The sequence below is a fragment of the Pelophylax lessonae genome (genome assembly GCF_965119305.1).
Source record: "Pelophylax lessonae genome assembly, chromosome: 3".
NCBI lineage: Eukaryota > Metazoa > Chordata > Amphibia > Anura > Ranidae > Pelophylax > Pelophylax lessonae.
Genome location: NC_138770.1, coordinates 201,749,212 through 201,775,626, shown reverse-complemented (window position 1 = coordinate 201,775,626; position 26,415 = coordinate 201,749,212). Strand labels below are relative to the sequence as shown.

Genomic DNA, 26,415 nt, shown 5'->3' with positions numbered 1-26,415 from the left:
ATTATTATATGTACTGTCTTGGACTGCTGAGATAATCTTTTGTGCCAATTTTTATGATTCAATATGTTTTTCGTATGGTTATATATATATTTTTATGGAGGCCAGGTCACTGTTGTGCTTCCGCCCTTTCTACGGTGATGTGGCGTTTTTCACTTCCGCCCTCTCGCGTTAGCGATTGGCCTGAATATATGCCACTCTTCCGTCTCTCGGGGGATATGAGGCATGTGTGCTGCGTCTGGTAGCCACGCCCAGACGACGTCTTTTGATGACGAAACGCATCGGCGGCACCAGGCGCAACGTCCACACGCCCCCATCTGTGCCGGCCTATTCTCTCCATACTGCTTGGGAACACGCGGGACGCCGCGGTCGGACCCTCAGTTCCTATATTGATGTGCCTGCTTGTACCGTCTTGTTTGTGAGTAGTTTTTTTATAAATAAATCCTTTTAATTATACTACGGGATTACGCTATGGTCTTTGTCATATATTGCCATACATGCTCGTGTTTACTTGACCCTTATGGACCTGCTGTGAGGATTCGGATGTGCCCTGGTGCTGATTCCTTTTGGAGATAACGGAGTCCATCTGTTATTATATGCTTGCAGAGGCTTTCTCATTAATTTGAGTGGCCATTGTGTTCTGGTAAGCTGCCTCCTATTATTTTGCACAGCGGTGTCCCCTACCTGCACTTCCCTGTAGTGTCACAAGAAGGATATTATCGTGTCACTTTTGGATGTTTATTTTTGGAAATTCACAATTTCATCCTCACCTTTTTTTGGGACTTTATTTTGCACTATTGTTTTTCCTTTTGGACTTATCACATGCAATATTAATGGTTATTTTTTATATAATTTATTATTCCCTTATGTATTTTGATTGGCGCTACACTATTTTGCATTTTTATTAGTTCAGATCTGTCTGTCTATAGTCTTGAGCTCTGCAGTGCGCTCCAACTGGGATTCTTCTCTACATAGAGAATTGTTACTTTTCTCACTAGACCTTCGTAAAGGCCTTTGATAGCCTAAATTGGGATTATTTATTTTCCATTCTAGAAGCCTTTGGATTTGGCTCTACCTTTATTTCACTAATGAAAAAGCTTTATAGCAATCCGTCGGCTCAGGTTTCTATTAAGTGTTTTTGTCTTTGTACGTTTAGCTTTTTAATATGAAACAATAAATGTTATTATTTTTTACCCTATTTTTCTACTTCTTCATACTCTTTTACTACTCAGCCTTGTCCAGTTAAATTCCCCAGGGACACTTCCTTGGTCTCTTTCATGAATTCGTTTTGGGGAAGGGACGGTAGGCTTTCTGTATCTACCCTTTACTTGTACCAGGTTTCTATTAAGGGTTTTCAGTAGCTTCTGCTTTCTATCCGATTTGGAACATGACAGGGCTGCCAACTTTCTCCACTGCTATTTGCATTGGTGATCGAAACCTTAGCCATAGTGATTCAATCCCATTCTGGTATATGTTGTGGGCAACAAGAGCATAAATGTTCCTTGTTTGCCGATGACGTTCTCATGTATGTCAACAACCCTCAAACTACCCTACCTAATCTTTTGACTTTGTTACACAAATTTTCCCAACTCTCAGGACTTTCTTTGAACACCCAAAAAACAACAGCCTTTAATACTTCTTTACCTCCCTTGATGGTCCAGACCTTACACAACACTAATAGCTTTCAATGGGCACTACACTCGCTTCCCTATTTAGGTATCCAACTGACTCCTTCAATTGACACTCTCTATCAGGCTAATTATTATCCACTTTTTCGTCAACTTCAGGAAGATCTTCGATGGTGGCCAGACTATCTTGGATTGGCAGAATTAACTTTATTAAAATGACATTTCTACCCAGAATACTTTATTATTTTAGAACCCTACTGATTGCTGTCCCGAAAAGAGACTTGCAGCATTTACAATCAGAAGTTCTTCATTTTATTTGGGGCAATAAAAAACCCAGAATGAATAAACGGACGTTGTATGTCTCGAATCCGAGTGGTGAACTTGTCCTCCCTAATTTACAAGCTTATTATCAAGCTTCTCAAATAACTCAGCTGTCCTATAAAGCAGCAAAGGGATCCACACCTCTTTGAGTCTCTATTGAAGCTCTCTCGTGCCACCCTTCTGCCATTGGTCCCCTAATGTGGCTTACTGCCCATTGTTGCCCCCTATTTTATGCCCTACCCTGTCCCACTCCCTAGAGGTTTGGGATGGAGTAAAACATTGTAAACCCCTGTCGTCTCCACTGGCCCCCCTGTTTTGCAATCCTCTATCCTCAAATCTCTCCCGGAATGACTCTGATGCCATTTTTATATTGGCTTAATAATGGGCTTTTTAGGACAGGTGACTATCCCAATGGCGACCAACCACACTCTTTACAATAGAAGATACGTTACTAATGCCCTCAAGTGAATTCTTCTGACACAATCAGCCTATTTATTTTATACAATCTAAACTAAACTTACTAAAGAGCCCCTTTACACTTACAAATTGTGAATTATCTTGTCAAATGAAGAACTTCCTACAGGGATGGTTATCTACGGTATATACCACTCTTACTGATCCGACCACCAAACTCCCTTATATGTCTCAATGGGAATGGGATTTGAATACCATTTTTGATATATCTGAATGGCAAGATATTGCCTATGCATTATCCAAAATACCCAATAACACATAATTAATTGAAGCAAATTATAAAACGCTCCTACGTTGGTACCTAGTCCCGACCAGAGTTGCAAAGATGCATCCATCTGCATCCCCCACTTGCTTACTGGTGGCAATGTCTGGTAGTCACTAGATTCTGGATTTGCATATTTAATCTGATACACTCAGTGATGGGAATTAACATCCATAGATCTCAGGAACCAGCGCTTTTTCAAAAACTTCCAGAGGAGGTTCCCAAAAAATTGACAAAACTCATTACCTATATATTTTTGGCAGCTAGAATAACTATTGCTAAATACTGAAAGCAGTCGATGGTTCCCCTTGAGTATGTGAAGAATAAACTTAACTGGATAATGGTTAACGATAGACTTACCTGTATTCTCCGCAATTCCACCAAGAAATTAGATGCGACGTGGGATCCATGGATACGATAATTATCCGTATCCTAATTAAATTTTGACTGACTCTTCCTTCTTTTCTTTCCTTTTCCCTGATCTACTCCCCTTTTTCCTACCTTTTTTCTCTTAAATAATTACAAAATATTTTGATGGAACATATAGTCCTATATTGATGGAATGAACAGTGGGGATCCGCTATACCTTTTTTTTTCTTTCCTTCTCATACTCATATATTGTCTTGTTACCCTGACTGATAATTCTATCGAGATCACTCAATGCTGGGATTTCCCGGTTTACTGTTAGGAGATTCTATGTTTACGAATAATTGAAGGAAATACATTCCTGTACTTGTATTTGATTTTTTACCTGTTTGCACTATTGTTCACAAATTGTACCTTATCCGGCATGGTCTTATTACTTCAATAAAAATATTGAAATATAAAAATTAACATTGATTTGACCCCACTAATGACTTGAAAATCAAATAAACGTTCTTGAAACAAATGTTTTCAAACCAAATTCTTCTTGTGATGGAAATTAAGAAGCTGTAGACCAATGATGTCACATAGCTCAGTGAATTTATATTACCGTATTTATCGGCGTATAACACGCACCGGCGTATAACACGCAACTCAATTTTAGGAAGGAAATTTTAGGAAAAAAGCTTAAATTTGAAAAAAAATGGATTTTTGTAAGAACTTACCGTAAAATCCTTTTCTCTTAAGCTCATTGACAGACGTAGTCTTCTTGATTCTCAAGAGCTGGGTTATGTTGTCTCCGCAGGAGTAGGACTAGGCAGAATGACAAAACGTTCTGGCTCCACCCTAGGGGGCAGTCCCTGAGGGTATATCCTCCCTCTCTCTGCTACAGGGAATCAGTTCTGTTTAAAGCAGTACAGAGAAATTAACCCAACCCAACTCAATGATAGAGGGGCGGGTACTACGTCTGTCAATGAGCTTAAGAGAAAAGGATTTTACGGTAAGTTCTTACAAAAATCCATTTTTCTCTATCGCTCATTGACAGACGTAGTCTTCTTGATTCTCAAGAGCTGGGACATCCAGAAGCAGTGCCACAAATGAGGGGTGGGATTGACAAAATCAAATCCAATCTAGTAGGCCCAACCGGTGCCAAACTAGAAGTTTTAAAGGCTCATTATAAACAAAGAATGAGACTAAAAGAAAAAATTTTCCAACGGAAAAAAACCCTCGAGGTAGACCACTGGTCTCCTCAAATTGCGGCCTGCAAAACCTTGCGGCCAAATGAGGCATCAGACGATGCCATTACATCAACTTTATAATGTTTAGAGAAGGTATGCACCGACGACCAGGTAGCCGCCTTGCACACCTGGACCACTGACGCCTGATGGCGAAAGGCCCATGACGCACTAAGTGCCCGAGTGGAGTGCGCCTTAACAGGGAACGGGGGCTCCCGACCCTTAATAGAATAAGCCTGTACTACCGTCTGTCTGATCCATTTGGAAATGGTCGCGGCAGATGCAGGCAACCCCTTTTTGGGTCCATCTGGGATCACAAAAAGTGAATCCGTCTTGCGAAACGAGTCTGTCGTTTTCAAGTATACCCTGATCGCCCGGACCACATCCAAGGAGTGCAAAGCAAATTCCCGAGGATGACTGGGCTTAGGACACAGGGAAGGTAATACAATTTCTTCATTCAGATGAAATTCTGAAACTACTTTTGGTAGGAAGGATGGATTCGGACGAAGAACCACCTTATCTCTATGAACCACCAGATATGGTGAACGACAAGATAATGCGGCCAGTACTGACACCCTGCGTGCAGAAGTAATAGCCACCAAGAAGGCCACCTTCTGGGACAACGTGGGTAGAGGAATCTCCCTAATATCTTCAAAGGGAGGTTTCTGAAGAACCGACAACACTAAATTAAGATCCCAGGGGGGTAACGGCGCGTGCACTGGCGGAGCCAGATGTCGCACCCCCTGGATGAAATTCCGCACCAAGGAATGAGTAGCCAAAGGCTTCTGAAAGAAGATGGCTAATGCTGAGACCTGACCCTTGATAGTACTCAAGGCCAGTTTTTGCTCAACCCCTTGTTGCAGAAAAGCCAATATTCGACTAATCGAATAAGACCGAGGACGGAACCCTAAAGGTTCACACCATGCAATGTAGGACTTCCATGTGCGATGATAAATCTTTCTGGAAGTCGCTTTCCTTGCTTCAACTAGAGTAGGAATAACTGAAGCTGACAAACCTTTGTCCTTCAGCACCTGGGTCTCAATAGCCAGGCCGTTAAAGCCAGCGATCGTAAAGCAGGATGGAAGATCGGTCCCTGAGACAGTAGATCCTCCCTGAGAGGAAGTCTCCATGGGACGTCCGCCACCAGTCTGACCATGTCGGCGTACCAAGCTCGACGAGGCCAGTCCGGAGCTACCAGGATTACTGGGATTCCTTCCTCCTCTACCCTGCGAAGAAGTCTTGGCAGTAACGCGAGAGGAGGGAAGGCATATATTAGCTGGTATTGCCCCCACGGGGCGATCAGTGCGTCTGCGGTTTCCCGTAGGCACAACTGGTGGAAAACGTCTGGATGGAGGGACCATTCCCCCTGATCCAGGATCTGACGGCTGAGATAATCTGCCTGCCAATTCTCCACCCCCGGAATGAACACCGCAGAGATTGCTGGAACAAATCGTTCCGCCCAGCGAAGAATGCAAGCCACTTCTTTGGCCGCTCGGACACTCTTGGTGCCCCCCTGATGATTGACATAAGCCACGGCCGTGGCATTGTCCGACTGGATCCGAACCGGGCTGCCCTGGAGCTGCTCGGTCCAGTGAATCAGACAAAGTCTGATCGCTCTCAGTTCCAATACATTTATCGGTAATCTGGATTCTTCCGGGGACCAAAGTCCCTGGACAGATAACTGACCAAGAATTCCTCCCCATCCGGATAGACTGGCATCCGTGGTCACTATCGTCCAATATATTGGCAGAAATGACTTTCCCTGGCTGAGCATTGGAGACCGAAGCCACCAAACCAGAGACTCTCTGGTCTGTTTGCTCAATCATATCTGATTGTCCAGGGATTCCGGATTCCGATTCCATCTGAGAAGAATCTCTTGCTGAAGAATTCGGGTATGGGACTGGGCAAATGGGACTGCTTCGAATGAAGCCACCATCAACCCCAGAACCCTCATGCACGTCCGAAGGGAAGACCAGCTGTTGGACAGTAACAACTGGACTGCTGATTGAATCTTTCGAAGTTTCCCTACCGGAAGGAAAACTCTCGTCCTGACTGTGTCTAGAATTAGACCCAGATATTCGAGCCTCTGGGTGGGAACCAGAAATGACTTTTGCTGGTTCACCAGCCACCCGAATTCCTGTAAAGAAATCATAGTAATTTCTATGTTTTGTAGCAAGGTCTGAGGAGATTCTGCATGAAGCAGAAGATCGTCTAGGTAACCTAGAATCGATATACCTCTTTGGCGCAGAAGTGCCAACATTGGGGCCAACACCTTTGTGAAGACCCGCGGAGCCGTGGCGAGACCGAAAGGTAACGCCACAAACTGATAGTGGTTCTCCTCTACGGAAAAGCGTAGAAAACGCTGATGTCCTGCGAAAATGGGAATGTGAAGATAGGCGTCCTTGATGTCTATGGACGCTAGGACATCCCCTGGATGCAGGAAGGCTGCTACCGTGCGAATGGACTCCATTCTGAATCTTCTTATGTTGACGAAAGAATTGAGTGCTCTTAAGTCCAGAATTGGACGCACTTTGCCCTCTTTCCTGGGTATTGTAAACAGGTTTGAATAAAACCCTTGAAACCGTTCTGTCCAAGGAACGTGGACTACCACTCCTTGTTGTAGTAAATCTGTGACTGCTCTCCGCAGATCTTCTAAACGATCTGCGGATAGACGGATATTGGAAGGGAAGAATCGCGCCGGTGGGAGAGATCGAAACTCGATCTTGTACCCTGACCTTATGACTTTGCAAACCCATTTGTCCGGGATTCTGGAAAGCCATGGATCCGGGAACCGGCGAAGACGTCCCCCCACCCCAGTTATGGGTGGGGGCGCACCTTCAGGCTTTGGATGGTTTATCTTCGGGTCTGGAGGGGGCGGGCTTTTGCTTGCCCGACCACCGACCCCTGACGCCTCCTGCAGGAGCTTTGGAGGACTTAGTTTTTTCACCCGCTGGACGAAAAAACCTCTTGTGAGCAGAAAAAGAAGGCCCTCGTCTTTGACGAGTTCCTTTACCTTTAAAATTTTGCGGTAAAAAGGTGCTTTTTCCACCGGTGAGATCCTTAATGATCTCATCTAAGTTGGCTCCAAATAGACGCTCTCCTGAAAAGGGGATATTAGCCAATGCTTTTTTGGAACCTTGGTCGGCTATCCAACCTTTTAGCCACAGTGTACGCCTGAGAACCACTGCTGAGACTGATGCTCGCGCCATTAATGGAGTGGCGTCTAACGCCGCATCACATACAAACTGTAACCCCTGTATCATTTGTTCCAACAAATCTGATACCGCCTGAGGGACTTCTTCTAAGTCCCGGCGTAACCACTTGGTCCATTCAGTTACAGCCTGCGAAACCAGACCAATAGCAATTATTGGCCTGAAAGCTGATCCAATCAAGGAAAACATGGTGCGAGACATAGCTTCTATCTTGCGATCCACTGGATCTTTAAAAGACGGAGCGTCTTCTAAAGGAATAACCGTGGCTTTATTCAATCTAGCAATAGGTGAATCCACCACAGGTGGTTCTGTCCATTTCTTAATAAGGGTTTCCTCAAACGGATAACGCCTGTCAATGCGTTTGGAAATATTAAAAGTGCGTTTTGGCAGACGCCATTCTTCATCGATTGGATTGCCAAAACATTTGGGCAATGGAAAAACCTTTGCCACTTTGATGCGCTTTTTAGTCCCAAAAGGGATCTCAGTTCCAGCTATTTCTGATGGAATACCCTGTAACCTTAAAGTCTCTTGAACAGATACAATGAGTGCGTTTACCAACGCTTCCTCTCGGGCTATGGCAGATGCCGAAACATCCTCCTCACTGTCTGAAGAGACAGGACCCGAGACACCAATACCAGATGAAGTACCTGCAACTGCAGAAATAGGCTCAGAGTCTGAATCCGAGGTTTCAGATAATAAGGGGTTAGGCGGGGGTCGCTTTCTTGCGCCCTGTCCCTGACAAGCCACTTCCACCCGGGACACAAAAGTTTCCATAATAGCTGACAAAGATTCAATTGTCAATGGGGTGCTGGAGGATCCCGCAGACCCCTCGAGGGGATCCGGAGGAGATACATGAGTGGCAGGGTCCATGTTAATACAGGACACTTTGCCAGCAATAAACAAAAAAACTTTTTTTTTTTTTTTTTGTGTGTCTCCCCCTAGCGCAATAGCGCCCCTCAGAGTACCTGCTTCTCGATCCCAGAGAGAGAGAGAGGGACCCCCAAGGCTTACCAACCGATGCAGTGCAGTTTCCAACAAACTGCAGCCAGCGTCTGTCTTACACAGACTGGAAGGAGCTGTTTGCTTTTTCCCGGGCAGAAGGCGTGGCTCCGCCCCCTGTGTACGCCTTCCGGCGTTCCCAGCCCTCCACGAGGAAGCTGGGCTCACAAAACATGGCCGCCCCCATAGAAGAGACATAAGACTCCAAAAACATGGCGGCCGACGTGACCTGAGGACATATATGTATTCGGTCTACGGCAAAATGGCGGCGGACCGCCGATATCGTCTTCCCAGCACATCCACCTGCACTCTGGTTCTCCTCTACCTGAGAGGTGACATATGGATCTACAGAGATACACTGCACATAAGGTAGGATTATACCTCCTATGTCTGCTGTAATGTTACAGTCTGCTGGGTAGAGTGTTAGCTCTTGAACCAAGTCCACTTCCCACAAACACATGCTGTATTACAAGGGGGACTTGTAAGTGTCAGATATATACTGACCATATATGGAGGGGCCCATAATATATACTGCCTCATAAATGAGGAAAAAAAGGGAACGTTTTACTCACCATACCGAACCGACAGGCACCCTCTCTTCATAATACCCTCTCCACCGGGGTGGGGGTTTGTGGACGCCTCGACTCTCTGGTCCTGGCGTCCAAGCGAGCTTTAACTCGCAAAGTCAGTCCCTTTACTGGGACTCCGTCGCGGCCGACTCAGCGCACTGGTCTGCACGCGCCTTTTAGGCAGAAACCGGGGTGACCACTGGATCTCACATCCAGCCCGTCGCCCGGCCCCGCATACTTACTTGAATATGTCGCGGCCGACCAAGCGCAATGCCTGGTCTGCACGCGCTCGTAGGCCGGCTGGGGTGACCACAAGTGTCGCCCAGTCCGGCATTTTTGCTTGAAGATCTCACAGGAAAAAACCACTGGAGAAAACTACCTAAAAAATGTCTTTTTCTTAAAGAAAAAAAGTCTTGCCAGGACCAAAAGATCCCAGCAAGGAGCTTAGGTCCTTACTCCTGACTAGACAGAAAAAAACTGATTCCCTGTAGCAGAGAGAGGGAGGATATACCGTCAGGGACTGCCCCCTAGGGTGGAGCCAGAACGTTTTGTCATTCTGCCTAGTCCTACTCCTGCGGAGACAACATAACCCAGCTCTTGAGAATCAAGAAGACCACGTCTGTCAATGAGCGATAGAGAAAACTGCTTTGAACTCAGAACTTTTTTTTAATCAAATGCAGCCTCGCCAGCGCAGTGTCCAGCAATGCAGCCTCGCCAGCGCAGTGTCCAGCAATACAGCCTCGCCAGCGCAGTGTCCAGCAATGCAGCCTCGCCAGTGCAGTGTGCAGCAATGTAGCCTCGCCAGCGCAGGGTTCCAGTAATGCAGCCTCGCCAGCACCGTGTCCAGTATTGCTGCCTTGCTCGCGCCATTGCACAGAGCGGGGGCGGGCCAGGCTGAGGAGAAGGGAGGACGAGCGGCCACTATCATCTGAAATCCCGGCGCCTATAATAGATGTCACAGGTCCTGGCATTGGGCCACTGTGCTGTCTATCATAGGATGACTTCCTAGAACAGCGACCGCTCTTCCTTCCTTCTACTCGGCCCAGCCCGCCCCCTCTGCTTCTAAGCACTGCCTGGCCTTTTGTTTTTAATATACCGGCGTATAACATGCACTGCTGTTTTGCCCTCCATTTTTAGGAGGAAAAAGTGTGTGTTATACGCCGATAAATACGGTATTTAATACAAACAACACAGCTCATGCCCCCCTGAAGACTGCCCCTCTCTCTGATATGTTGCACCTGTAGCACCCTACAGGTAGGTGCTAGGTAAATGTATAGTGGGCCTTGCCTGCCTAACAGCAGGGCTGTGATTTCTGTTAGTAAGGGTGTCATGGGTTCCAGATGTGTTTGCTGAGGGGGAAGTCTCCCCATTGAATCCTATGAGAGGGTAGTGGAGGAAGCCCAATCAGGGGACACATTCAAGCTTGTAGCTACCCCGGGAGGCAGATTATGCCGCAAAAGGATTCTGGGAGTGGATATAAATTTGGGGAATGTGCGTGACACGGGGTCTTTGGCAGGAGCAGAGTCCAAGGAGGGAGAGGACGGCTGTCTCTCCTCCTGTCTGAGGAAGTGGATGTCTCGGGGTGTCGCCTGGGAATCCAGAGAGTGCTGAGTTGAGCTAAGGGGATTCGGTGTGCCGAGAGCCTGCGGAGAGCGAGAGGGGTCCAGTCCCAGGAAAGCCTACACAAGTCTTGAGTATTGAGGATTGCCCCTGGGGGTCTGCCTAGAGTCAGAGGGGACCACTCCAGAAGAGGTTCTAGGATCCAGTTCCAGCTAGCTGAGGAAGGGGGGTACAAAGTCAGTAAACCCTAAAGAGTTCAAGGTTAAAGGGAGCATCTGCAGTTTGGGCCCGGAATTGTACAGAGTGTCAGTTGAGAGTTGCAGCCATACAGGAACCTACAACAAACTACCTTAAGCCAGTGCAAGGCTGGGAGGGAAGTAGTCAGTGACTTTGCAGTACCGCAGTGTCAGTAGTTCTATAATCCACAGTCCTGGATCTTCTGGATTCAGCACTTCTATCAAGTTACAGTGTGTTCTGAGAGTCAGTGAGCGTTGGCTGGCGTCGGCTGGTATCAAGGCAGCGTTAACAGACATTTTTCCTGGATAAAGTCCCAAGTGTATTTAGTTGAGCCTAAGGAGTATCCCACTCATTCCCTTCTCCCATCCCCTTATCTACAATAAAACCACAAAACCAAGATGCCAGAGTTGTCAATGTCTCAGTTCTCACACCCAGGGTCGCAGCTCACATGGGCTGGAAAGGTAACCGGTAACAATGGCAGACCCACATCAGACCACAGGCCTGGAAACCTTGCTACACACCTTTATTGGCTTAGTCATAGAGATCTTACAGTGTATTGACAGCTTTAGTCACAATAATCATTTAAATTCCTATATTCAGTTGCCCGTCTGTCATCCGATACAACAAGCTGCCTAGAAGACTTTTAAGGCACAGCATGGACATGGGAGACTGTTTTTACATCAAAATCCCCAAGCAGAATTCTGTCCCATGAGGGCAATAATCAAGTTCAATTTACCTAGGGAGTGTAGCTAATATATGTTGATTTTGAACCAAAGGCAACATCTGTGAAGACAGAACAAGTTTGAAGAACAATCAGAATATTTTCTGAAACTGTGATACTTTGCTTTTTGCAGATAATTCCCTAAATGTAGTATTCCCTTCAGTATTTGGACCCAGGTAATAAATATGCATATAGATTAGTCCAGAATTAGTCCATGCTGTGCCTAGAAGACTTTCAAGGCACAGCATGGACATGGGAGACTGTTTACATCAAAATCACCAGGCAGAGTTCTGTTCCATGAGGGCAATAATCAAGTTCAATTTACCTAGGGAGTGTAGCTAATATAATACATGTTGATTTAGAACCAAAGGCAACATCTGTGAAGACAGAACAAGTTTGAAAAACAATCAGAATATTTTCTGAAACTGATACTGTGCTTTTTGCACATAATTCCCTATATTTAGTATTTCCTTTAGTATTTGGACTCAGGCTATAAATATGCATATAGATTAGTCCAGGGCTTGACAAACCCCAGGTGCCAGGTCGCATTGGTGCCTAGAATTGGTGGCCTGGCGCCTGGGCTAGACTGCAGCAGGTGTCTTGACCCCATGTGGCCCCCCACGGGTGCGTGGACTAAGATACCGCGCCAGTCAGTAATTGAGGTTGCGGCTTTTTCAACCTGCTGGAGCGAGATGCACCGCTCGCTCTGTTGACTGAGGATATTCCCTTACATTGCTTTCACTGGCAGGGGAACTGGTGCCCTCTTCTGGTGGACGGGGCTGTGACAAGCAGTCACTGATGACCCTGAGGGCTTCCCTTGCCTGCTCTCACTGCCCGACAGCTGGAAAGAGGTTGAAGGTGTTGCGGGCGCCCTTTCCATAAGGGTGAGTGGACAGGGCAGCTGGTTGGAATGGCTTCAGTTCTATTTACACACCCCTCCCCCACAAAGACAGAAACCGTTTTTCATTAATTTTTTTTTTTTTTTACATTAATTTTCTTTTTCATTTTCAGTTTGCACTTCCTGCCATGCCACATGCCACAGCCACCACACAGCCGAAGGCCCCTTTCACACGGGCTGTCCGATCAGGTACACCTGTCAGTTTTTTCAGGTGAACCTGATTGGGCCCTCCAGTCTCCTCTATGGAGCGGTGAATGTCAGCAGACACATGTCCACTGACACCCGTCGCGATCCGATCCAATCCTGTCCGCCAAAAACAGATGGATGGTGGTCCTATTTTCCGGATCAGATGGCATTGGATGGAAATAGACAACTGCCTGTAGGACTGTTCAAACAAAATTGGCTTGAAGGTGGACCCCTACCAGACCCAGAACCTGTATGCAAGTCGGGAGAGAAGACTTTCTATATAACAGCAGCCAGTGAATCATGGCCTGTGGTTTCCAAAGTTTGACCAGAAGAAGGACCACCCTGGTCAACATTAAATCCAGAGTCAGACCCAGGTGATTACATTTTCTGGACAGGGAAAAGGGGGACCTTAGGCAGTCCGGATGTCACCCGAGCCTTTGCAGGAATTATATCCACACAAGGAGACTCAGGGCCTACAAAACACTAAATGGACGAACTTTGCCCCCCTTTTTGGTATCCCCAAAATAATTATTTTGTGGATCCCCTTGATGCTCACAAAGGAGGTCCATGGGCTGGAAAGCTGTGAAGATGTTCCCCCACCCCAATTATGGGTGAGGGCAGACCTTCATGCTGAAGGGGTCTTGTCTGCATATCCGGAGAAGCCAGCTCTAGGCTTACCAGGCCAAGGCTGCTTGGAACCTCCCGGGGAAGACTTGAAGGATCTATTTCCCTTGGTTTCCGTCCCTGAAGCATGAAAGAATTTTCTGTGGGTTGAAAAGGAGGGCCCACATTTGCAACGAGGCTCCTTTCCTTTCCTAGACTGTGGCAGGAAGGTATGAGACCCTTAATGATGTTATTCAGAGTAGCCCCAAGTAGGGGTTTGCCTTGAAAGGGCAGATCAATGAAAGCTTACTTGGAGCCTTGGTCTGTAGACCAATTCTTAAGCCACAGCATGTGACTAATGACCACCACTGAAACAGAAAGCTTGGACAGCACAGGAGCAGTATATAAAGCTGCATCACAAATAAACTGCAGCCCCTGGACCAACTGGCCCGCTTTTAAGGTAAAGGTAATTCAATTAAGGTAATTCAATGTAAACAGTGGGAACCTGCTCACTCCCCAGGCTCTGGCGCAAAACCTTGGGCCATTTAGTTAGGGTCTGAGACACCAGGGCTGAGGCTAAGACTGGTCGCAAAGCCGAACCAGCCATAGTAAACATGCTGCGTGCCACAGCTTCTGCATCCCTGTCAGCCGGGTCTTTAAAGGATGGGGATTCCTATACTGGGATCATGGCTGCTTTATTCAACCTGGAAACAGGGGGGTCAACCACTGGTGGACTAGTCCACTTTTTTAAAGTGATTCCTCAAAGGGGTAAATTACTGAGAAATGTTTGGGGACCTTAAAGGTTTGCTTTAGTTGGTTCCATTCCTTATAGATGTCAGTAAGATACCTGTCAAAATAAGGAAGATAAGGAAACACCTTAGCTGTGCAAGGTGACTTGTGTGTACAAAAAGAGACAGACACATCCATGGTCACATCAGTCCCACCCCCATTTTTTAAAGTTTCAAGCACTGCAGTAATAAGTGCCTCTACCAGCACTTTCTCATTCGCTGCTGCGATCGCGGGGGAATCATCCTCTCTATTGGACAGATTTGGGGGCGTGATATCAATTCCTCCTGGACGGGCCATGTTCACGGCGGTACCAGGCTCAGAATCAGATGAGACAGACTGAGCAGGAGAAGGCGGGGGACGCTTCCTCCTAGGCCTTTGCCCACACGCCACTTGCACCCGAGATGCCAAGGACTGTAGGACCTCTGTTAGTGCAAGCTGGGGTTCAGAGAGACCCAGTGACCCTGAGGTTCCATCAGGATAAGGGAGACCCTGCAGCACATTTTTTGGAATACTTAAGGATCCCCCTATGCTCAAGGTACCTATTAGCAGAGAGAAAGATTTATAGGGACCCCCAAAAACTCACCCTACCAGCCAGAGGAGCACCGCAATTTTGACCCAGCAACCACCATAAAGTGCCATTTAATTCATATATCCCAGGCAGAGGAGGAGAATGAGGAGGAAGAGGAGGAGCCCTGGCATCTCCACATGGCTCTGGCTTTCTTAGACCAGCGGGGCGCTGAAGTGAAAATGGCCGCCCTGACGTCATGGACTACGCAAGCATGGCCGCCGGCTTAGACAAAGCTAAACCAAGGGAAAATGGCAGTCGTGACGTCATCTGACTTCTCAATCATGGCCGCCGGACGCCGAGAATCCGGCTGCCAGGATCCTCCCTGCGCCCTCTGCACCGCTGCACCCTCTGCAAAGGGATCCCTCGAGCACTATATCTTACCCTGCACCAGGCAGGAAATATATGAAGGGGACTCTGCTGCTCCCTCTGCAAACTGCTGTGCCCTGCACTGGGACCCCCATCTGCACTATACCTCATACTGCATACAGCAGGACATGCACCTAGGGGTCTCCGCTGTGCCCTGGGACATTCACGGGAGGGGAGGGGGGAAGCCCAGCTCAACTGAGAGACTTTAGGATGGGAGGAGGGAACCCTCAGGCAGGCCCAACTATCCCAGGAGGGTACCCGCATCCACCCCAAAACTACCCAAAAGGGGAGAGGGGAGACTTACCAATCCATGGTGCAGGTGACGCTCCAGACAGAACTCCTCACCACCAAAGTGGGGAAGCTGTGGGCCAAGGGAACGCTGCAACTCAGACCAGCGCCCAGTTGTATGCGACCCTGCGAGATTTTAACTCGCGAGCCAGCCACTGTCCATAACTCTTTGTTGTTGCCGACCTAGCACGTAGCTGTGGTCTGCACGCGCTCGCTGGCCGGACTGGGGGAACCACTGGATCTAGATTATTCAGCCTGTCGCCCAGCCCAGCAGTTGACTGTAGATCTCCCAGGAAAAACAGCAAAAAGAGGCAAGGAAGGAGAAAAAATTGCTAGGACCAAGAGATCCCAGCAGGGAGCCTAGGTCTTTCCTCCTGACTAGACAGCCTATAGCAGAGATGGGGTTTCATACCAGCTGAGGACGGCCCATGGGTGTAGCCAAGTGTTTTTGTTATGCCTAGTCTTACTCCTGAAAGAGGCGATATAACCCAGTAGTTATGATTTATGGAGCACTGTGTCCGTTGATGAACGAAAGAGAAATAATGTTTCAGTATGGGCTAGTTTACACACACTGTTAGCCCTCTGAAAGTGGTAGTAAACCGCTGAAGGCACTTCCATCTTCACCCGGGTTCGCGGGCTTCGGCGATATGAATGGCCGAGCCAGTGATGACTTCAGTCCCACGGGAGTCACTGTTTACAGCACGGCTCTGAAGGAAAGAATATGCTGTTCCTGTGCAAGTAAATATCTCCTAAACGATGCATGTTTAGGAGATATTTACCGTACCTATAGGTAAGCCTTATTATAGGCTTACCTATAGGTAACCATCATACATGGAAGTTTGCTCCCACTTGATGGGCTGATCAGTGGTGGATCACTTTTCAGAGGGCAATTGACAGGCAATAAATGAGGTGTTTTGTCGCCTCCTTAATGCTTGTTTTTAACATGTAAAAGCTTGCACCACTACATCACAACCATGTGCATTTCATTCAGTTGCAGCACAACACTTAATTAGGTTATGTTTGATGGGTGGTACTGCCTGCCAAATGTGACAGGGAGTTTAAATCTTGCTGCATCCTTGGCATGGCTACACCCACTTCCGCTGCCTTTGCAAACTAATCACTTGCCTACCGAAGCCATTTTTTTTTTCATTTTTTGCACACAATAAAATCTGTACTTTCTGCTAAAAATTACCGTGTAAAGTATATAATTTCTGAAAGCAGAGACCCTGGAGAAAAAAAGTGGTGGTAGTTGCAATTTTTTTATGTTACACGTTATTTGCGCAGTTATTTATCAAATACATATTTCCAGGAAAAAAAACACTAAAATAAATTTTGGTACAAAGCACACAATATTATACAGTACATAATTTTAAAGGAAAATTTAAAAGACTGGGTTGCGCTGAGTAAATAGATACCATACAGTTCAAGTCTTAAAATGCACATGTTCAAGTAATTTAAAAAAACGAGGGTACCCAAAATTCTTCACAGGCGACATTTTAAAAGCCTTACAGGTCATTAATTTAGAGTTAACAGTACACTATGGCCCAGAGTTATTGCTGTCACTCTGATTTTCACAATGATGCCTCACATGTGTGGTACAACTGATGTTTACATACACCTGCTCATCCTGCACTGCAATTTTTATATGGGGTTTGTGTCTTTTTACACTTATTTATTTATTTTAACTTTATTGCTATCACAAGGTAGCTAAGAAAGCTGTGATAGCATGGGCAGGTGACAGGTACTCTTTATGGAGACATTGGGGGACTATTCGCCCCCCAGTGTCTCCACTGCTGTCCAATGCAGATTGGCCTAGAATAGCTGCATCCTTGGCTACACTAGCCAAAGAATGACTGCTGTGACTCTGGAAACAACGTAATACATGCCATTTCGGGGGTCATTAGTCTCAGGAGGAATTGGGAAACAGATGTTCCCTAAGCTCCTGTTGTAACCAATGAAGCTGTTTCAAGCAGTCTTGGGCCCCCTGATTAAATGGGAGACCACTGGGAACTAGCGCAGGTGCTGCCGGTGCCTTCGGTGGGGGGGGGGGGGTTGTGCCCCTTTGAGAGCCCCATAAAAGTGATTGGGTGGCTCTAGAGCTTCCTCATGACTTTTATTAGAAAGGATTTTCCAGCATACTTACAAGGAAGCCTGCAAACAAACCAAATTGACCCTGTCAAACAATTCATGGTAAAAACAGAGGGTTTCAATACATACATTTGCAAATAAACGTGGAAGCCGTAGTGCCCACGTTAAGGCTCCTCTGTGTGCTGTGATCCTAATTCTATATTTTCGAGAGCCCCCGAGTTGTAGTATGTATAGCAATATATAACTTAGGGGAAGGTTTGCCTGGGGAGAGCCCACTCCTTCTTAAACTTGCCGCAAATTACATACCTGTACGTCATTTGAATTCAAGTGGTTGTACCGGAGTGATGTCTGCAGCTGCAGGCATTACCCGGTACCGTTTTTAGAGCTGACAGTCGGCTCTCTTGTAATACCAACCGATGCGGCTCAGCAGTTGTTCAGATGTTATTACAAGCAGCGGGAGGAGACATCCCCCCTTCCCGCTGCCTTCTGCTGCTCGCCTGGGCTCTCCTGCCCCCCCGGGAGACCCGAGCGACCAGCTGGCGTGTCCGCCAGAATCGGCTTTGATCGGGCCTCGGATATGGTAGCCCAGAAGCGATGTCCTGACATCACTTCCGGTTTACTGCCATCCTAAAGGCGCCAGTTTTTGAAAATCAAATGTATTCAAAAAAATGCTGATCCTGGAGTTTTGAATGTTTTCAAGAGCTCAGGAGGGATTTGGGGTCTTATAGACCCCAGATCCCTGCATAAACAGTACCTGTCACATGCCTATTGATGTCACAAGGGGTGTTTACATTTAAAGCAACAGTGCAAAAATAAAAAAATATATATTAATCATTAAAATAAAAAAAAATGAAAGTTCCCCCGTCCCTCTGTGCTAACGTGCTAAGGTGAACGCGTGTGTCGGTCCAAAACACATGCAAACCGCGATCATCCCACACAGGTGAGATTTCACCGCGAACGTCAGATCATAGGCAGTAATTCGAGCACTAGACCTTCTCTTTACATCTAAAGTAAAGTAAATCTGTAAAGGCTTTTAAAGAGTCGCCTATAGATAGTAAAATTTACATTGTTTGTCGCCATTGTGCAGGCGTGCATAATTTTAAAGCATGACATGTTTGGTATCTATTTACTCGATGAGACAATTTGGTTAAGTATTGTGTTTATTTTCATTAAAATTTTTAAAGACTGGATTTTTGTCTTACCGTAAAATCCTTTTATCTGATGTTCATTGACGGACACAGCCTGGTCTTCAATTGGTTAAAGTATAACTAAAGGTAAAACTTTTTTTTTTTTAGTTTTGGATAGAGTGGAGAGGATTAGAACCCTTGTCAGATTTTTATTGCTGTCTGTGACCCCATTAAGGAGATTCACCCTCACTATTTGTCCTGTTTAACATTATCATTAAAAGTGAAAGTAACAGAAAATCCCAAATTTTGGTTGTCCCCAGAAGAGTAATATAGGGGAAATCTTTCAATGGGGACACTAGTTTTGGTGACCTGGAAGTCCCCAAGGAATTTCCCTAATTTGCAGGGTTTTTTTCCACTTCCTGTTTGGCTGTGGGACAAGAAGTAAAGGGAAATCTCCGAAATGGGACACAGATTTTGCAAATTTTTGCCTATAGTTCTACTTTAAAGGTACAGAGACATATTGGATGCCCAGCAAGCACCCAATAGCAGGTGAAGTCATCCAATATGTCTCCACACCAAATCAGCGAACAAGCTATACAAAAGGATGGCAACTTCCAAAAATTCTAACTAACCTTTGCACCTGGAAGGGCTAGTTATAAATTGGAGTGGTTGCCATCTTTTTGTGTGGTTTGTTTGCTGATTTTTTATCAGAAAGGTCTTCGCCAGCTCTTAAAGCCAGTAGCACATTTTCTATCCCTGCACTGTGTACACAGCAAACCCCCTGAACTCTGCACTCTGTGCATAGGGCATCCTTGAAACTGCACTTTGTACCCCTTGCACTCCTAAATGCCACACATAACGCACTCTTGGTATTTATTGCCCATTTAGGATCCTCCCACTGTTTGTGAAATTTGGCCACATCCACCATTGGATGTAGTTCAGCAGGGGGGGGTCATGGTTAAGCTCCTGAATCTATCCTCTGAGAAAAAAAGCCCTGGATAAATTTATATAGTCTTGCACATACAACCAGCCCTTTTAGGGCAACCATAATGCTGATGTGGCCCTCTATGAAATTGAGTTTGATACCCCTGATCTAGAACATTTAAAACATAGTCCATGTGTTGAGTGAAAATCAAGTGCTAGCAATCCACTGTGTAGGCTGTATCGACCACCAACACCACAAATACACATCACTTCCTTACCAGATAGTTTGACCCTCTAATGCTGAGATCAAATGGACTGGCATTTGTGGATAAAATTATGCAGCCATGTCACTGGGTAGATGTCATCACTTCACAGAACTAAGGCGTCAGATCGTGGCAGCAGTTTAGTCAAGCGCTCAATCCCTTTCGGATGAAGTTGCCAGCGCTCCTATTGATGATCATAATAGTATTATGGCCCCAAATGAATGGAGGAGAATAGACTCCAAAAATTAGAAACAATGGCTCTAAAATAACATAACTCAACTCTTTTAGAACATGTGGGTGTATGCTATCTGGTCCGGGTGCTTTATTCACCATTATTCTTACTAAATTTTTCTGGACCATATCAATTTTGAACCATAGTGGTTTATTTGGAGTTATGTCAATACTATCCCCATTATGGACTTGAGTTCCCCGGTGCTCCTTTGTATATAGTTGAAAAAAGATATTTAATAAATTTGCCTTCTCTTTGTCCTTAGTCATCAACTCTAAATTTGTTTTTAAGGGGCCTACATTCTCAGACTCAACCATTTTACTGTTAATATAATTGAAGAATGTTCAAGGCACAGGGCTCTAAAGGTGCGCAATGGGTATGCCAATCCCTCAAAGTAAACATCCCCTAAATCGTGCACATTTAGGAGATATTAACTGTGCCTAGAGGTAAGGCTATAATAAGATAAAATCAACAAAGGGAGTTTTCTCCTACTTTAACTGTTCCAGCAGTGGCATTACCCTAGTCAATTTCAGGGTAGTTAAAATCCTCCACAATCATCACGGTCCCAGCCCTTGCAGTCCTTTCTGTTCACTGAGTTGAGTCTCCACCTCCTCAATACCATTGGATGGCCTATAACAAACACCAGTAATTAACTTTAAAGTACGCACACGCATAGGCAGTTCCACCCATAATGCTTTAGCACCATCATACACTCCATCAACAAGGTCCTCATTCATACTTGCTTTGTGATCACTTCTCGCATAGTGGCAGACACCATTACCTTTACATTTTACCCTGTCTCTCCAAAAGAGAGCACAGCCAGCAATATTAATAGCCCAACTTTCCTTGCAACATGTACAGCCTATTTGTCTTTAGTAAATCACCCCCATGGTATTACAAGTCTTGTGTGGAGTAATTTGAGTGGCCTGCACAGAGCCCTAAACTCAACCCCACTGAGTACCTGGAATAAACGTGGAATAAATTGGAATGTCAAATGTAAGCCAGGTTCCTGATCTCAAAAATCTACTTTTGGCTAAATCTGCATAAAATGTCCCAGACACAGTCAATATCTTGTGGAAAGTCCTATCAAAAGAGTGATGGTTTTATACACACAAATAAGGAGGTAACTCCATAATAATGCCCATATCTTTGGAATAGTATGTCAAACAAGTTCATTTAGGTGTGATAGTAAGGTGTCCAGAAATATTTAGCTAGTTTATTCTATGGTTGTAAAGGTAGCCATGTATGGACAGGGAGGTTGTACAGAAGTCGACCTACCGATCGACTTCTATACAACCCCCTGATGTTTTGTTTGCAGCTCAATGAATTGCATTTTTACAGACAAATAAATACAATATTAACTAAATAAGCGATGGCTAAAGTTTTCACTGCGTAACAGGCAGCCCTATGGCTAGTTGGCCCTGATCATGTTAGGTTACGAGGAAACACGCAACACCTAATATTTGCCAATGTTCTACACAACACAAGAGGCCTCCTTTGTAAAATCATACCTTAAAACGCTCAAAAGTTTTAAAGCCTGAGTGATTTTATTGTTCAAACTATGTTAGAAGGTTAATGCAGAATAAATATTTAACAGTGTTGCTGTTTATTGCTCTTATCATTTAGGTAGAGATATTGATTTCCTTTCTACCAATGCGACTCTCCCTAATCCCTAGTTTTAAATATTTACCCTGTAAAGGTTCCTATTTTTAGCACTATTTGCACAAAATAATTATATTATTATTATTATTATTATTGTGGAATTATAGTGGAATTATTATTATTCCACTGCTCAGAGGTATAAACTATATTTAGCAGGCAAAAACACTAACTACTAATCTAGCCACATGACATTTACATTGCTTTCCATTTTGCTCAGCCTGTGTATTCAGAATTCCATACAAAACAGTATAACACTTTGGAAATCTATGGTGGTGTGTCCTAGATTGAAGATGAGCAATAACAAAATGTAGACCATTACATTCCCTTGAAATTAGATATGTTTCTATATCACTAAGTACATTGTAATTTTCTATATTATATAAAGTTTTACCTTATGTGTGCTTCTCGGCCAAGATTCCCAGGAAAAGGATTTACATGTCACTGCTCACTGTCTCATTTATCGCTGGACTTTACCCTAGTTTCTAGCAGGCTAATTCCTGTTCCTTGCCTCATTTACATAGCCATAAATTAATGGCTGTTAACCATTTCAGATGTGTTGTGTAACATTACTAGTCATGTTTCGTGAAAAATGAAACTAGATTGAAAGATCTGCACCTAGGTCATCTTTTCTAAATGTTTTATTGAATTTTATAGGTTACAGAGTTTGTGATGCCAAACACAAGGAGAGACAATTTCAGAAGAAAATGGTGATAACATCATACAGATATTAACATACTATGAAGTATTCTATATTTTAGGAGGTCAACATTTGAGAGAGATGGAAGTGTCTAGGAGGGGTAAACCAAAATATTAAGGTGTGGTCAGAATGTTAGCAGATTGGGAGGAAATGGAAGGGCAATTTGACGAAATTATGCAACACCGAGAGTCACTGAGAGCCCATATAGACAAAATGTTAAAATAGGAAGTTGGGGGGGTGGGGGCAGGTAGTTGGGCATTAGAGTTTGGTAGGGGCAGAAGTAAGTGAAGGAATAAAGGAATGAGGTAGGCACAGAGAAGGGTGTGGTAGAGTGGAAAACAAAAGGTAGGAGAAATTAAGAAAACAAAGGCGGAGGGGGGGGGGGGGGTTGAGAGTTCAGCGGTTGTCTATTATTCAAATTGCTAGCAAGAAATGCTTAGGAGCAGTGGGTTGTGTATGTAAATTTAAAGGCCACTGTACTTTCGGGAGTCTTTTGTACATGTTTGTTGGGAAGGTGGTTCGTTTCTCATTGATAATTATGCTGCTATTTATGCAATTTTTGAATTGTCAAGGTTTAGGAAGGGGACCTTTTAAGCTTTATTGGTTAGTCTGGTGGCCATAAAGATGTGGATAATTATCCTTTCACTAGATAGTCACAAGTTTTTTGAGAACATGGTTACATAGGTTAGTATCAAGAAGGGAGCAAGGGAGGTTGTATACCCTTTTACACAATCAAATATGAAAGGGGCAGATCCAAGAGATGTGTGCCATTGTGCCTTATCCATGGCAAAAGCAGTTGGTACACCTCCAACTTCCAGTGAAACACACCAAAATTACTTTGCGTGAGAAATTAACACCATAAGAATAAAAAATCAGCCCTCTTGTGCAAAACTTCAAGCACACCACCCAAAGTGCTCTGATGGATGTGCCCTCATCTCTTACGCTGGTCTGATATCGCTTTATAAAACCAGGCTCAATAGATCGCTTACCGCAGTTGTAATCATATCACATTAGAGGTCTATTATCACTTTAACCTCCCTGGCGATCTGAATATGTGAGAATTTGTGTGCTAAAAGCATTTTGTTTTGCATGGAAATATGTTGTTTTTAGGCCTGTATTTCTTAGGAACAACCTACTTAAATCTGTGCAAAGAAGAGTATAGTAGACATCCCGGTTATGATAAAGTTTGAAACACGAAATCATAAATTATTAATAAAACCCCAGTGTCCCTGCGTCCGCTTTCCCTGCTTTTCCCTGCGTCCGTGAAATTCGCTACTGCGCATGTGCTGAACAAACAGCAGTTGGGAAGCAGAGAACACTGCCGCGGGAAAATTGCTGTCACGGGCGAACCAAAGGAGCTGGAGACCCCAAAATTGTACCACAGGTGGCAAAGACTCTCCCCTCCCACTGAGAAAAATTCCGGGGTTCGGGGATGAAAGGGCGCAGAGCAGTGACCCCGAGAACCGGGCCTCCCCCCGCCATAGACTCCAATGTTAAACCTGGTCACCTTGCGGTTAGGTCACGGCCCGGTTCTCGGGGTCACTGCTCCGCGCCCTTTCATCCTCGAGACAAATTTTTGTCAACTGTAGGGGAGCTACCTGCGGTACAATTTTGGGGTCTCCAGCACCTTTGGTTCGCCCGTGACAGCTCCCCAAATGGACCGTGACCTAACCAGGTTTAACATTGGAGTCTATGGCGGGGGGAGGCCCGGTTCTCGGGGTCACTGCTCCGCGCCCTTTCATCCCCGAAATCCCAAATTTTTCTCAGCAGGAGGGGAGCGTGTTGGCCACCTGCGGTACAATTTTGGGGTCTCCGACACCTTTGGTTCGCCCGTGACAGCACCCTTCCCCATACACTACAATCCCCTCCCTTCCCCACACTACAATCTCCTCCCTTCCCCATACAGTACAATCCCCTCCCTTCCCCAACACACTACAATCCCCTCCCCATACACTACAATCCCCTCCCTTCCCCATCACACTACAATCCCCTCCCTTCCCCAACACACTACAATCCCCTCCCCATACACTACAATCCCCTCCCTTCCCCAACACACTACAATCCCCTCCCCCCCAACACACTACAATCCCCTCCTTCCCCCCCCACGCTTCAATCCCCTCCCTCCCCCATACACTGTAGAACCCCTCCCCCATACACTATAATCTCCCCCCCCATACACTATAATCCCCTCCGTCACCCCATACACTACAATCCCCTCTGCCCCCCCATACACTACTATCCCCTCCCCCCCACACTACAATCCCCTCCCTTCCCCCCACACTACAATCCCCTCCCTTCCCCATACACTACAATCCCCTCCCTTCCCCAACACACTACAATCCCCTCCCTCCCCCCACTACAATCCCCCCCATGCTTCAATCCCCTCCCTCCCCCATACACTGTAGAACCCCTCCCCCATACACTACAATCCCCTCCATCCCACCATACACTACAATCCCCTCCATCCCCCCATACACTACAATCCCTTCCCTCCCCCCCATACACTACAATCCTCTCCCCCCCCCTCACTACAATCCCCTCCCTCCCCCATACACTACAATCCCCTCCCTTCCCCATACACTACAATTCCCTCCCTTCCCCAACACACTACAATCCCCTTCCCCCCAACACACTACAATCCCCTCCCTCCCCCCACGCTACAATCCCCTCCCTCCCCCATACACTGTAGAACCCCTGCCCCATACACTACAATCCCCTCCGTCCCCCCATACACTACAATCCCCTCCCTTCCCCCCCCCCCACACTACAATCCCCTCCCTCCCCCCACGCTACAATCCCCTCCCTCCCCCCCACACTACAATCCCCTTCCCCCCACACTACAATCCCCTCCCTTCCCCATACACTACAATCCCCTCCCCCCCAACACACTACAATCCCCTCCCTCCCCCCACGCTTAAATCCCCTCCCTCCCCCATACACTGTAGAACCCCTCCTCCATACACTATCACCTCCCCCCCATACACTACAATCCCCTCCGTCCCCCCATACACTACAATCCCCTCCCCCCCCGTACACTACAGTCCCCTCCCTTCCACATACACTACAATCCCCTCCCCATACACTACAATCCCCTCCCCCATACACTGTAGAACCCCTCCCCTATACACTATAATCTCCCCCCCATACACTATAATCCCCTCCGTCACCCCATACACTACAATCCCCTCCCTCCCCATACACTACAATCCCCTCCATCCCCCCATACACTACTATCCCCTCCATCCCCCCATACACTACAATCCCCTCCCTCCCCCCCCTCACTACAATCCCCTCCCTCCCCCATACACTACAATCCCCTCTCTTCCCCATACACTACAGTCCCCTCCCCATACACTACAATTCCCTCCCTTCCCCAACACACTACAATCCCCTTCCCCCAACACACTACAATCCCCTCCCTCCCCCCACGCTACAATCCCCTCCCTCCCCCATACACTATAGAACCCCTCCCCCATACACTACAATCCCCTCCCTCCCCCCATACACTACAATCCCCTCCCTTCCCCCCCCACACTACAATCCCCTCCCTTCCCCATACACTACAATCCCCTCCCCCCACTACAATCCCCTCCCTCCCCCCCACCCTACAATCCCCTCCCTTCCCCATACGCTACAATCCCCTCCCTCCCCCCACGCTTAAATCCCCTCCCTCCCCCATACACTGTAGAACCCCTCCTCCATACACTATCACCTCCCCCCCATACACTACAATCCCCTCCGTCCCCCCATACACTACAATCCCCTCCCCCCCCGTACACTACAATCCCCTCCCTTCCACATACACTACAATCCCCTCCCCATACACTACAATCTCCTCCCCCATACACTGTAGAACCCCTCCCCCATACACTATAATCTCCCCCCCATACACTATAATCCCCTCCGTCACCCCATACACTACAATCCCCTCTCTCCCCATACACTACAATCCCCTCCCTCCCCCCACACTGCAATCCCCTCCCTTCCCCCAACACACTACAATCCCCTCCCTCCCCCATACACTGTAGAACCCCTCCCCCATACACTATAATAGCTCCCCATACACTACAATCCCCTCCATCCCCCCATACACTACAATCCCCTCCCTCCCCCCCTCACTACAATCCCCTCCCTTCCCCATACACTACA

General features: G+C 46.3%; 1 protein-coding gene across 1 annotated transcript in view; it reads right to left on the bottom strand.

Moving 5' to 3' along the window:
- MYO7B (myosin VIIB) overlaps positions 1 to 22,032 on the bottom strand; it is a 545,169-nt gene extending 523,137 nt beyond the window's left edge. Inside the window, exon 1 of the mRNA XM_082249873.1 lies at positions 21,961 to 22,032. The gene's annotated coding sequence lies outside the window, so the exon portion shown is untranslated. The remainder of the gene's footprint in view (positions 1 to 21,960) is intronic.
- Between the last annotated feature and the right edge of the window lie 4,383 nt (positions 22,033 to 26,415).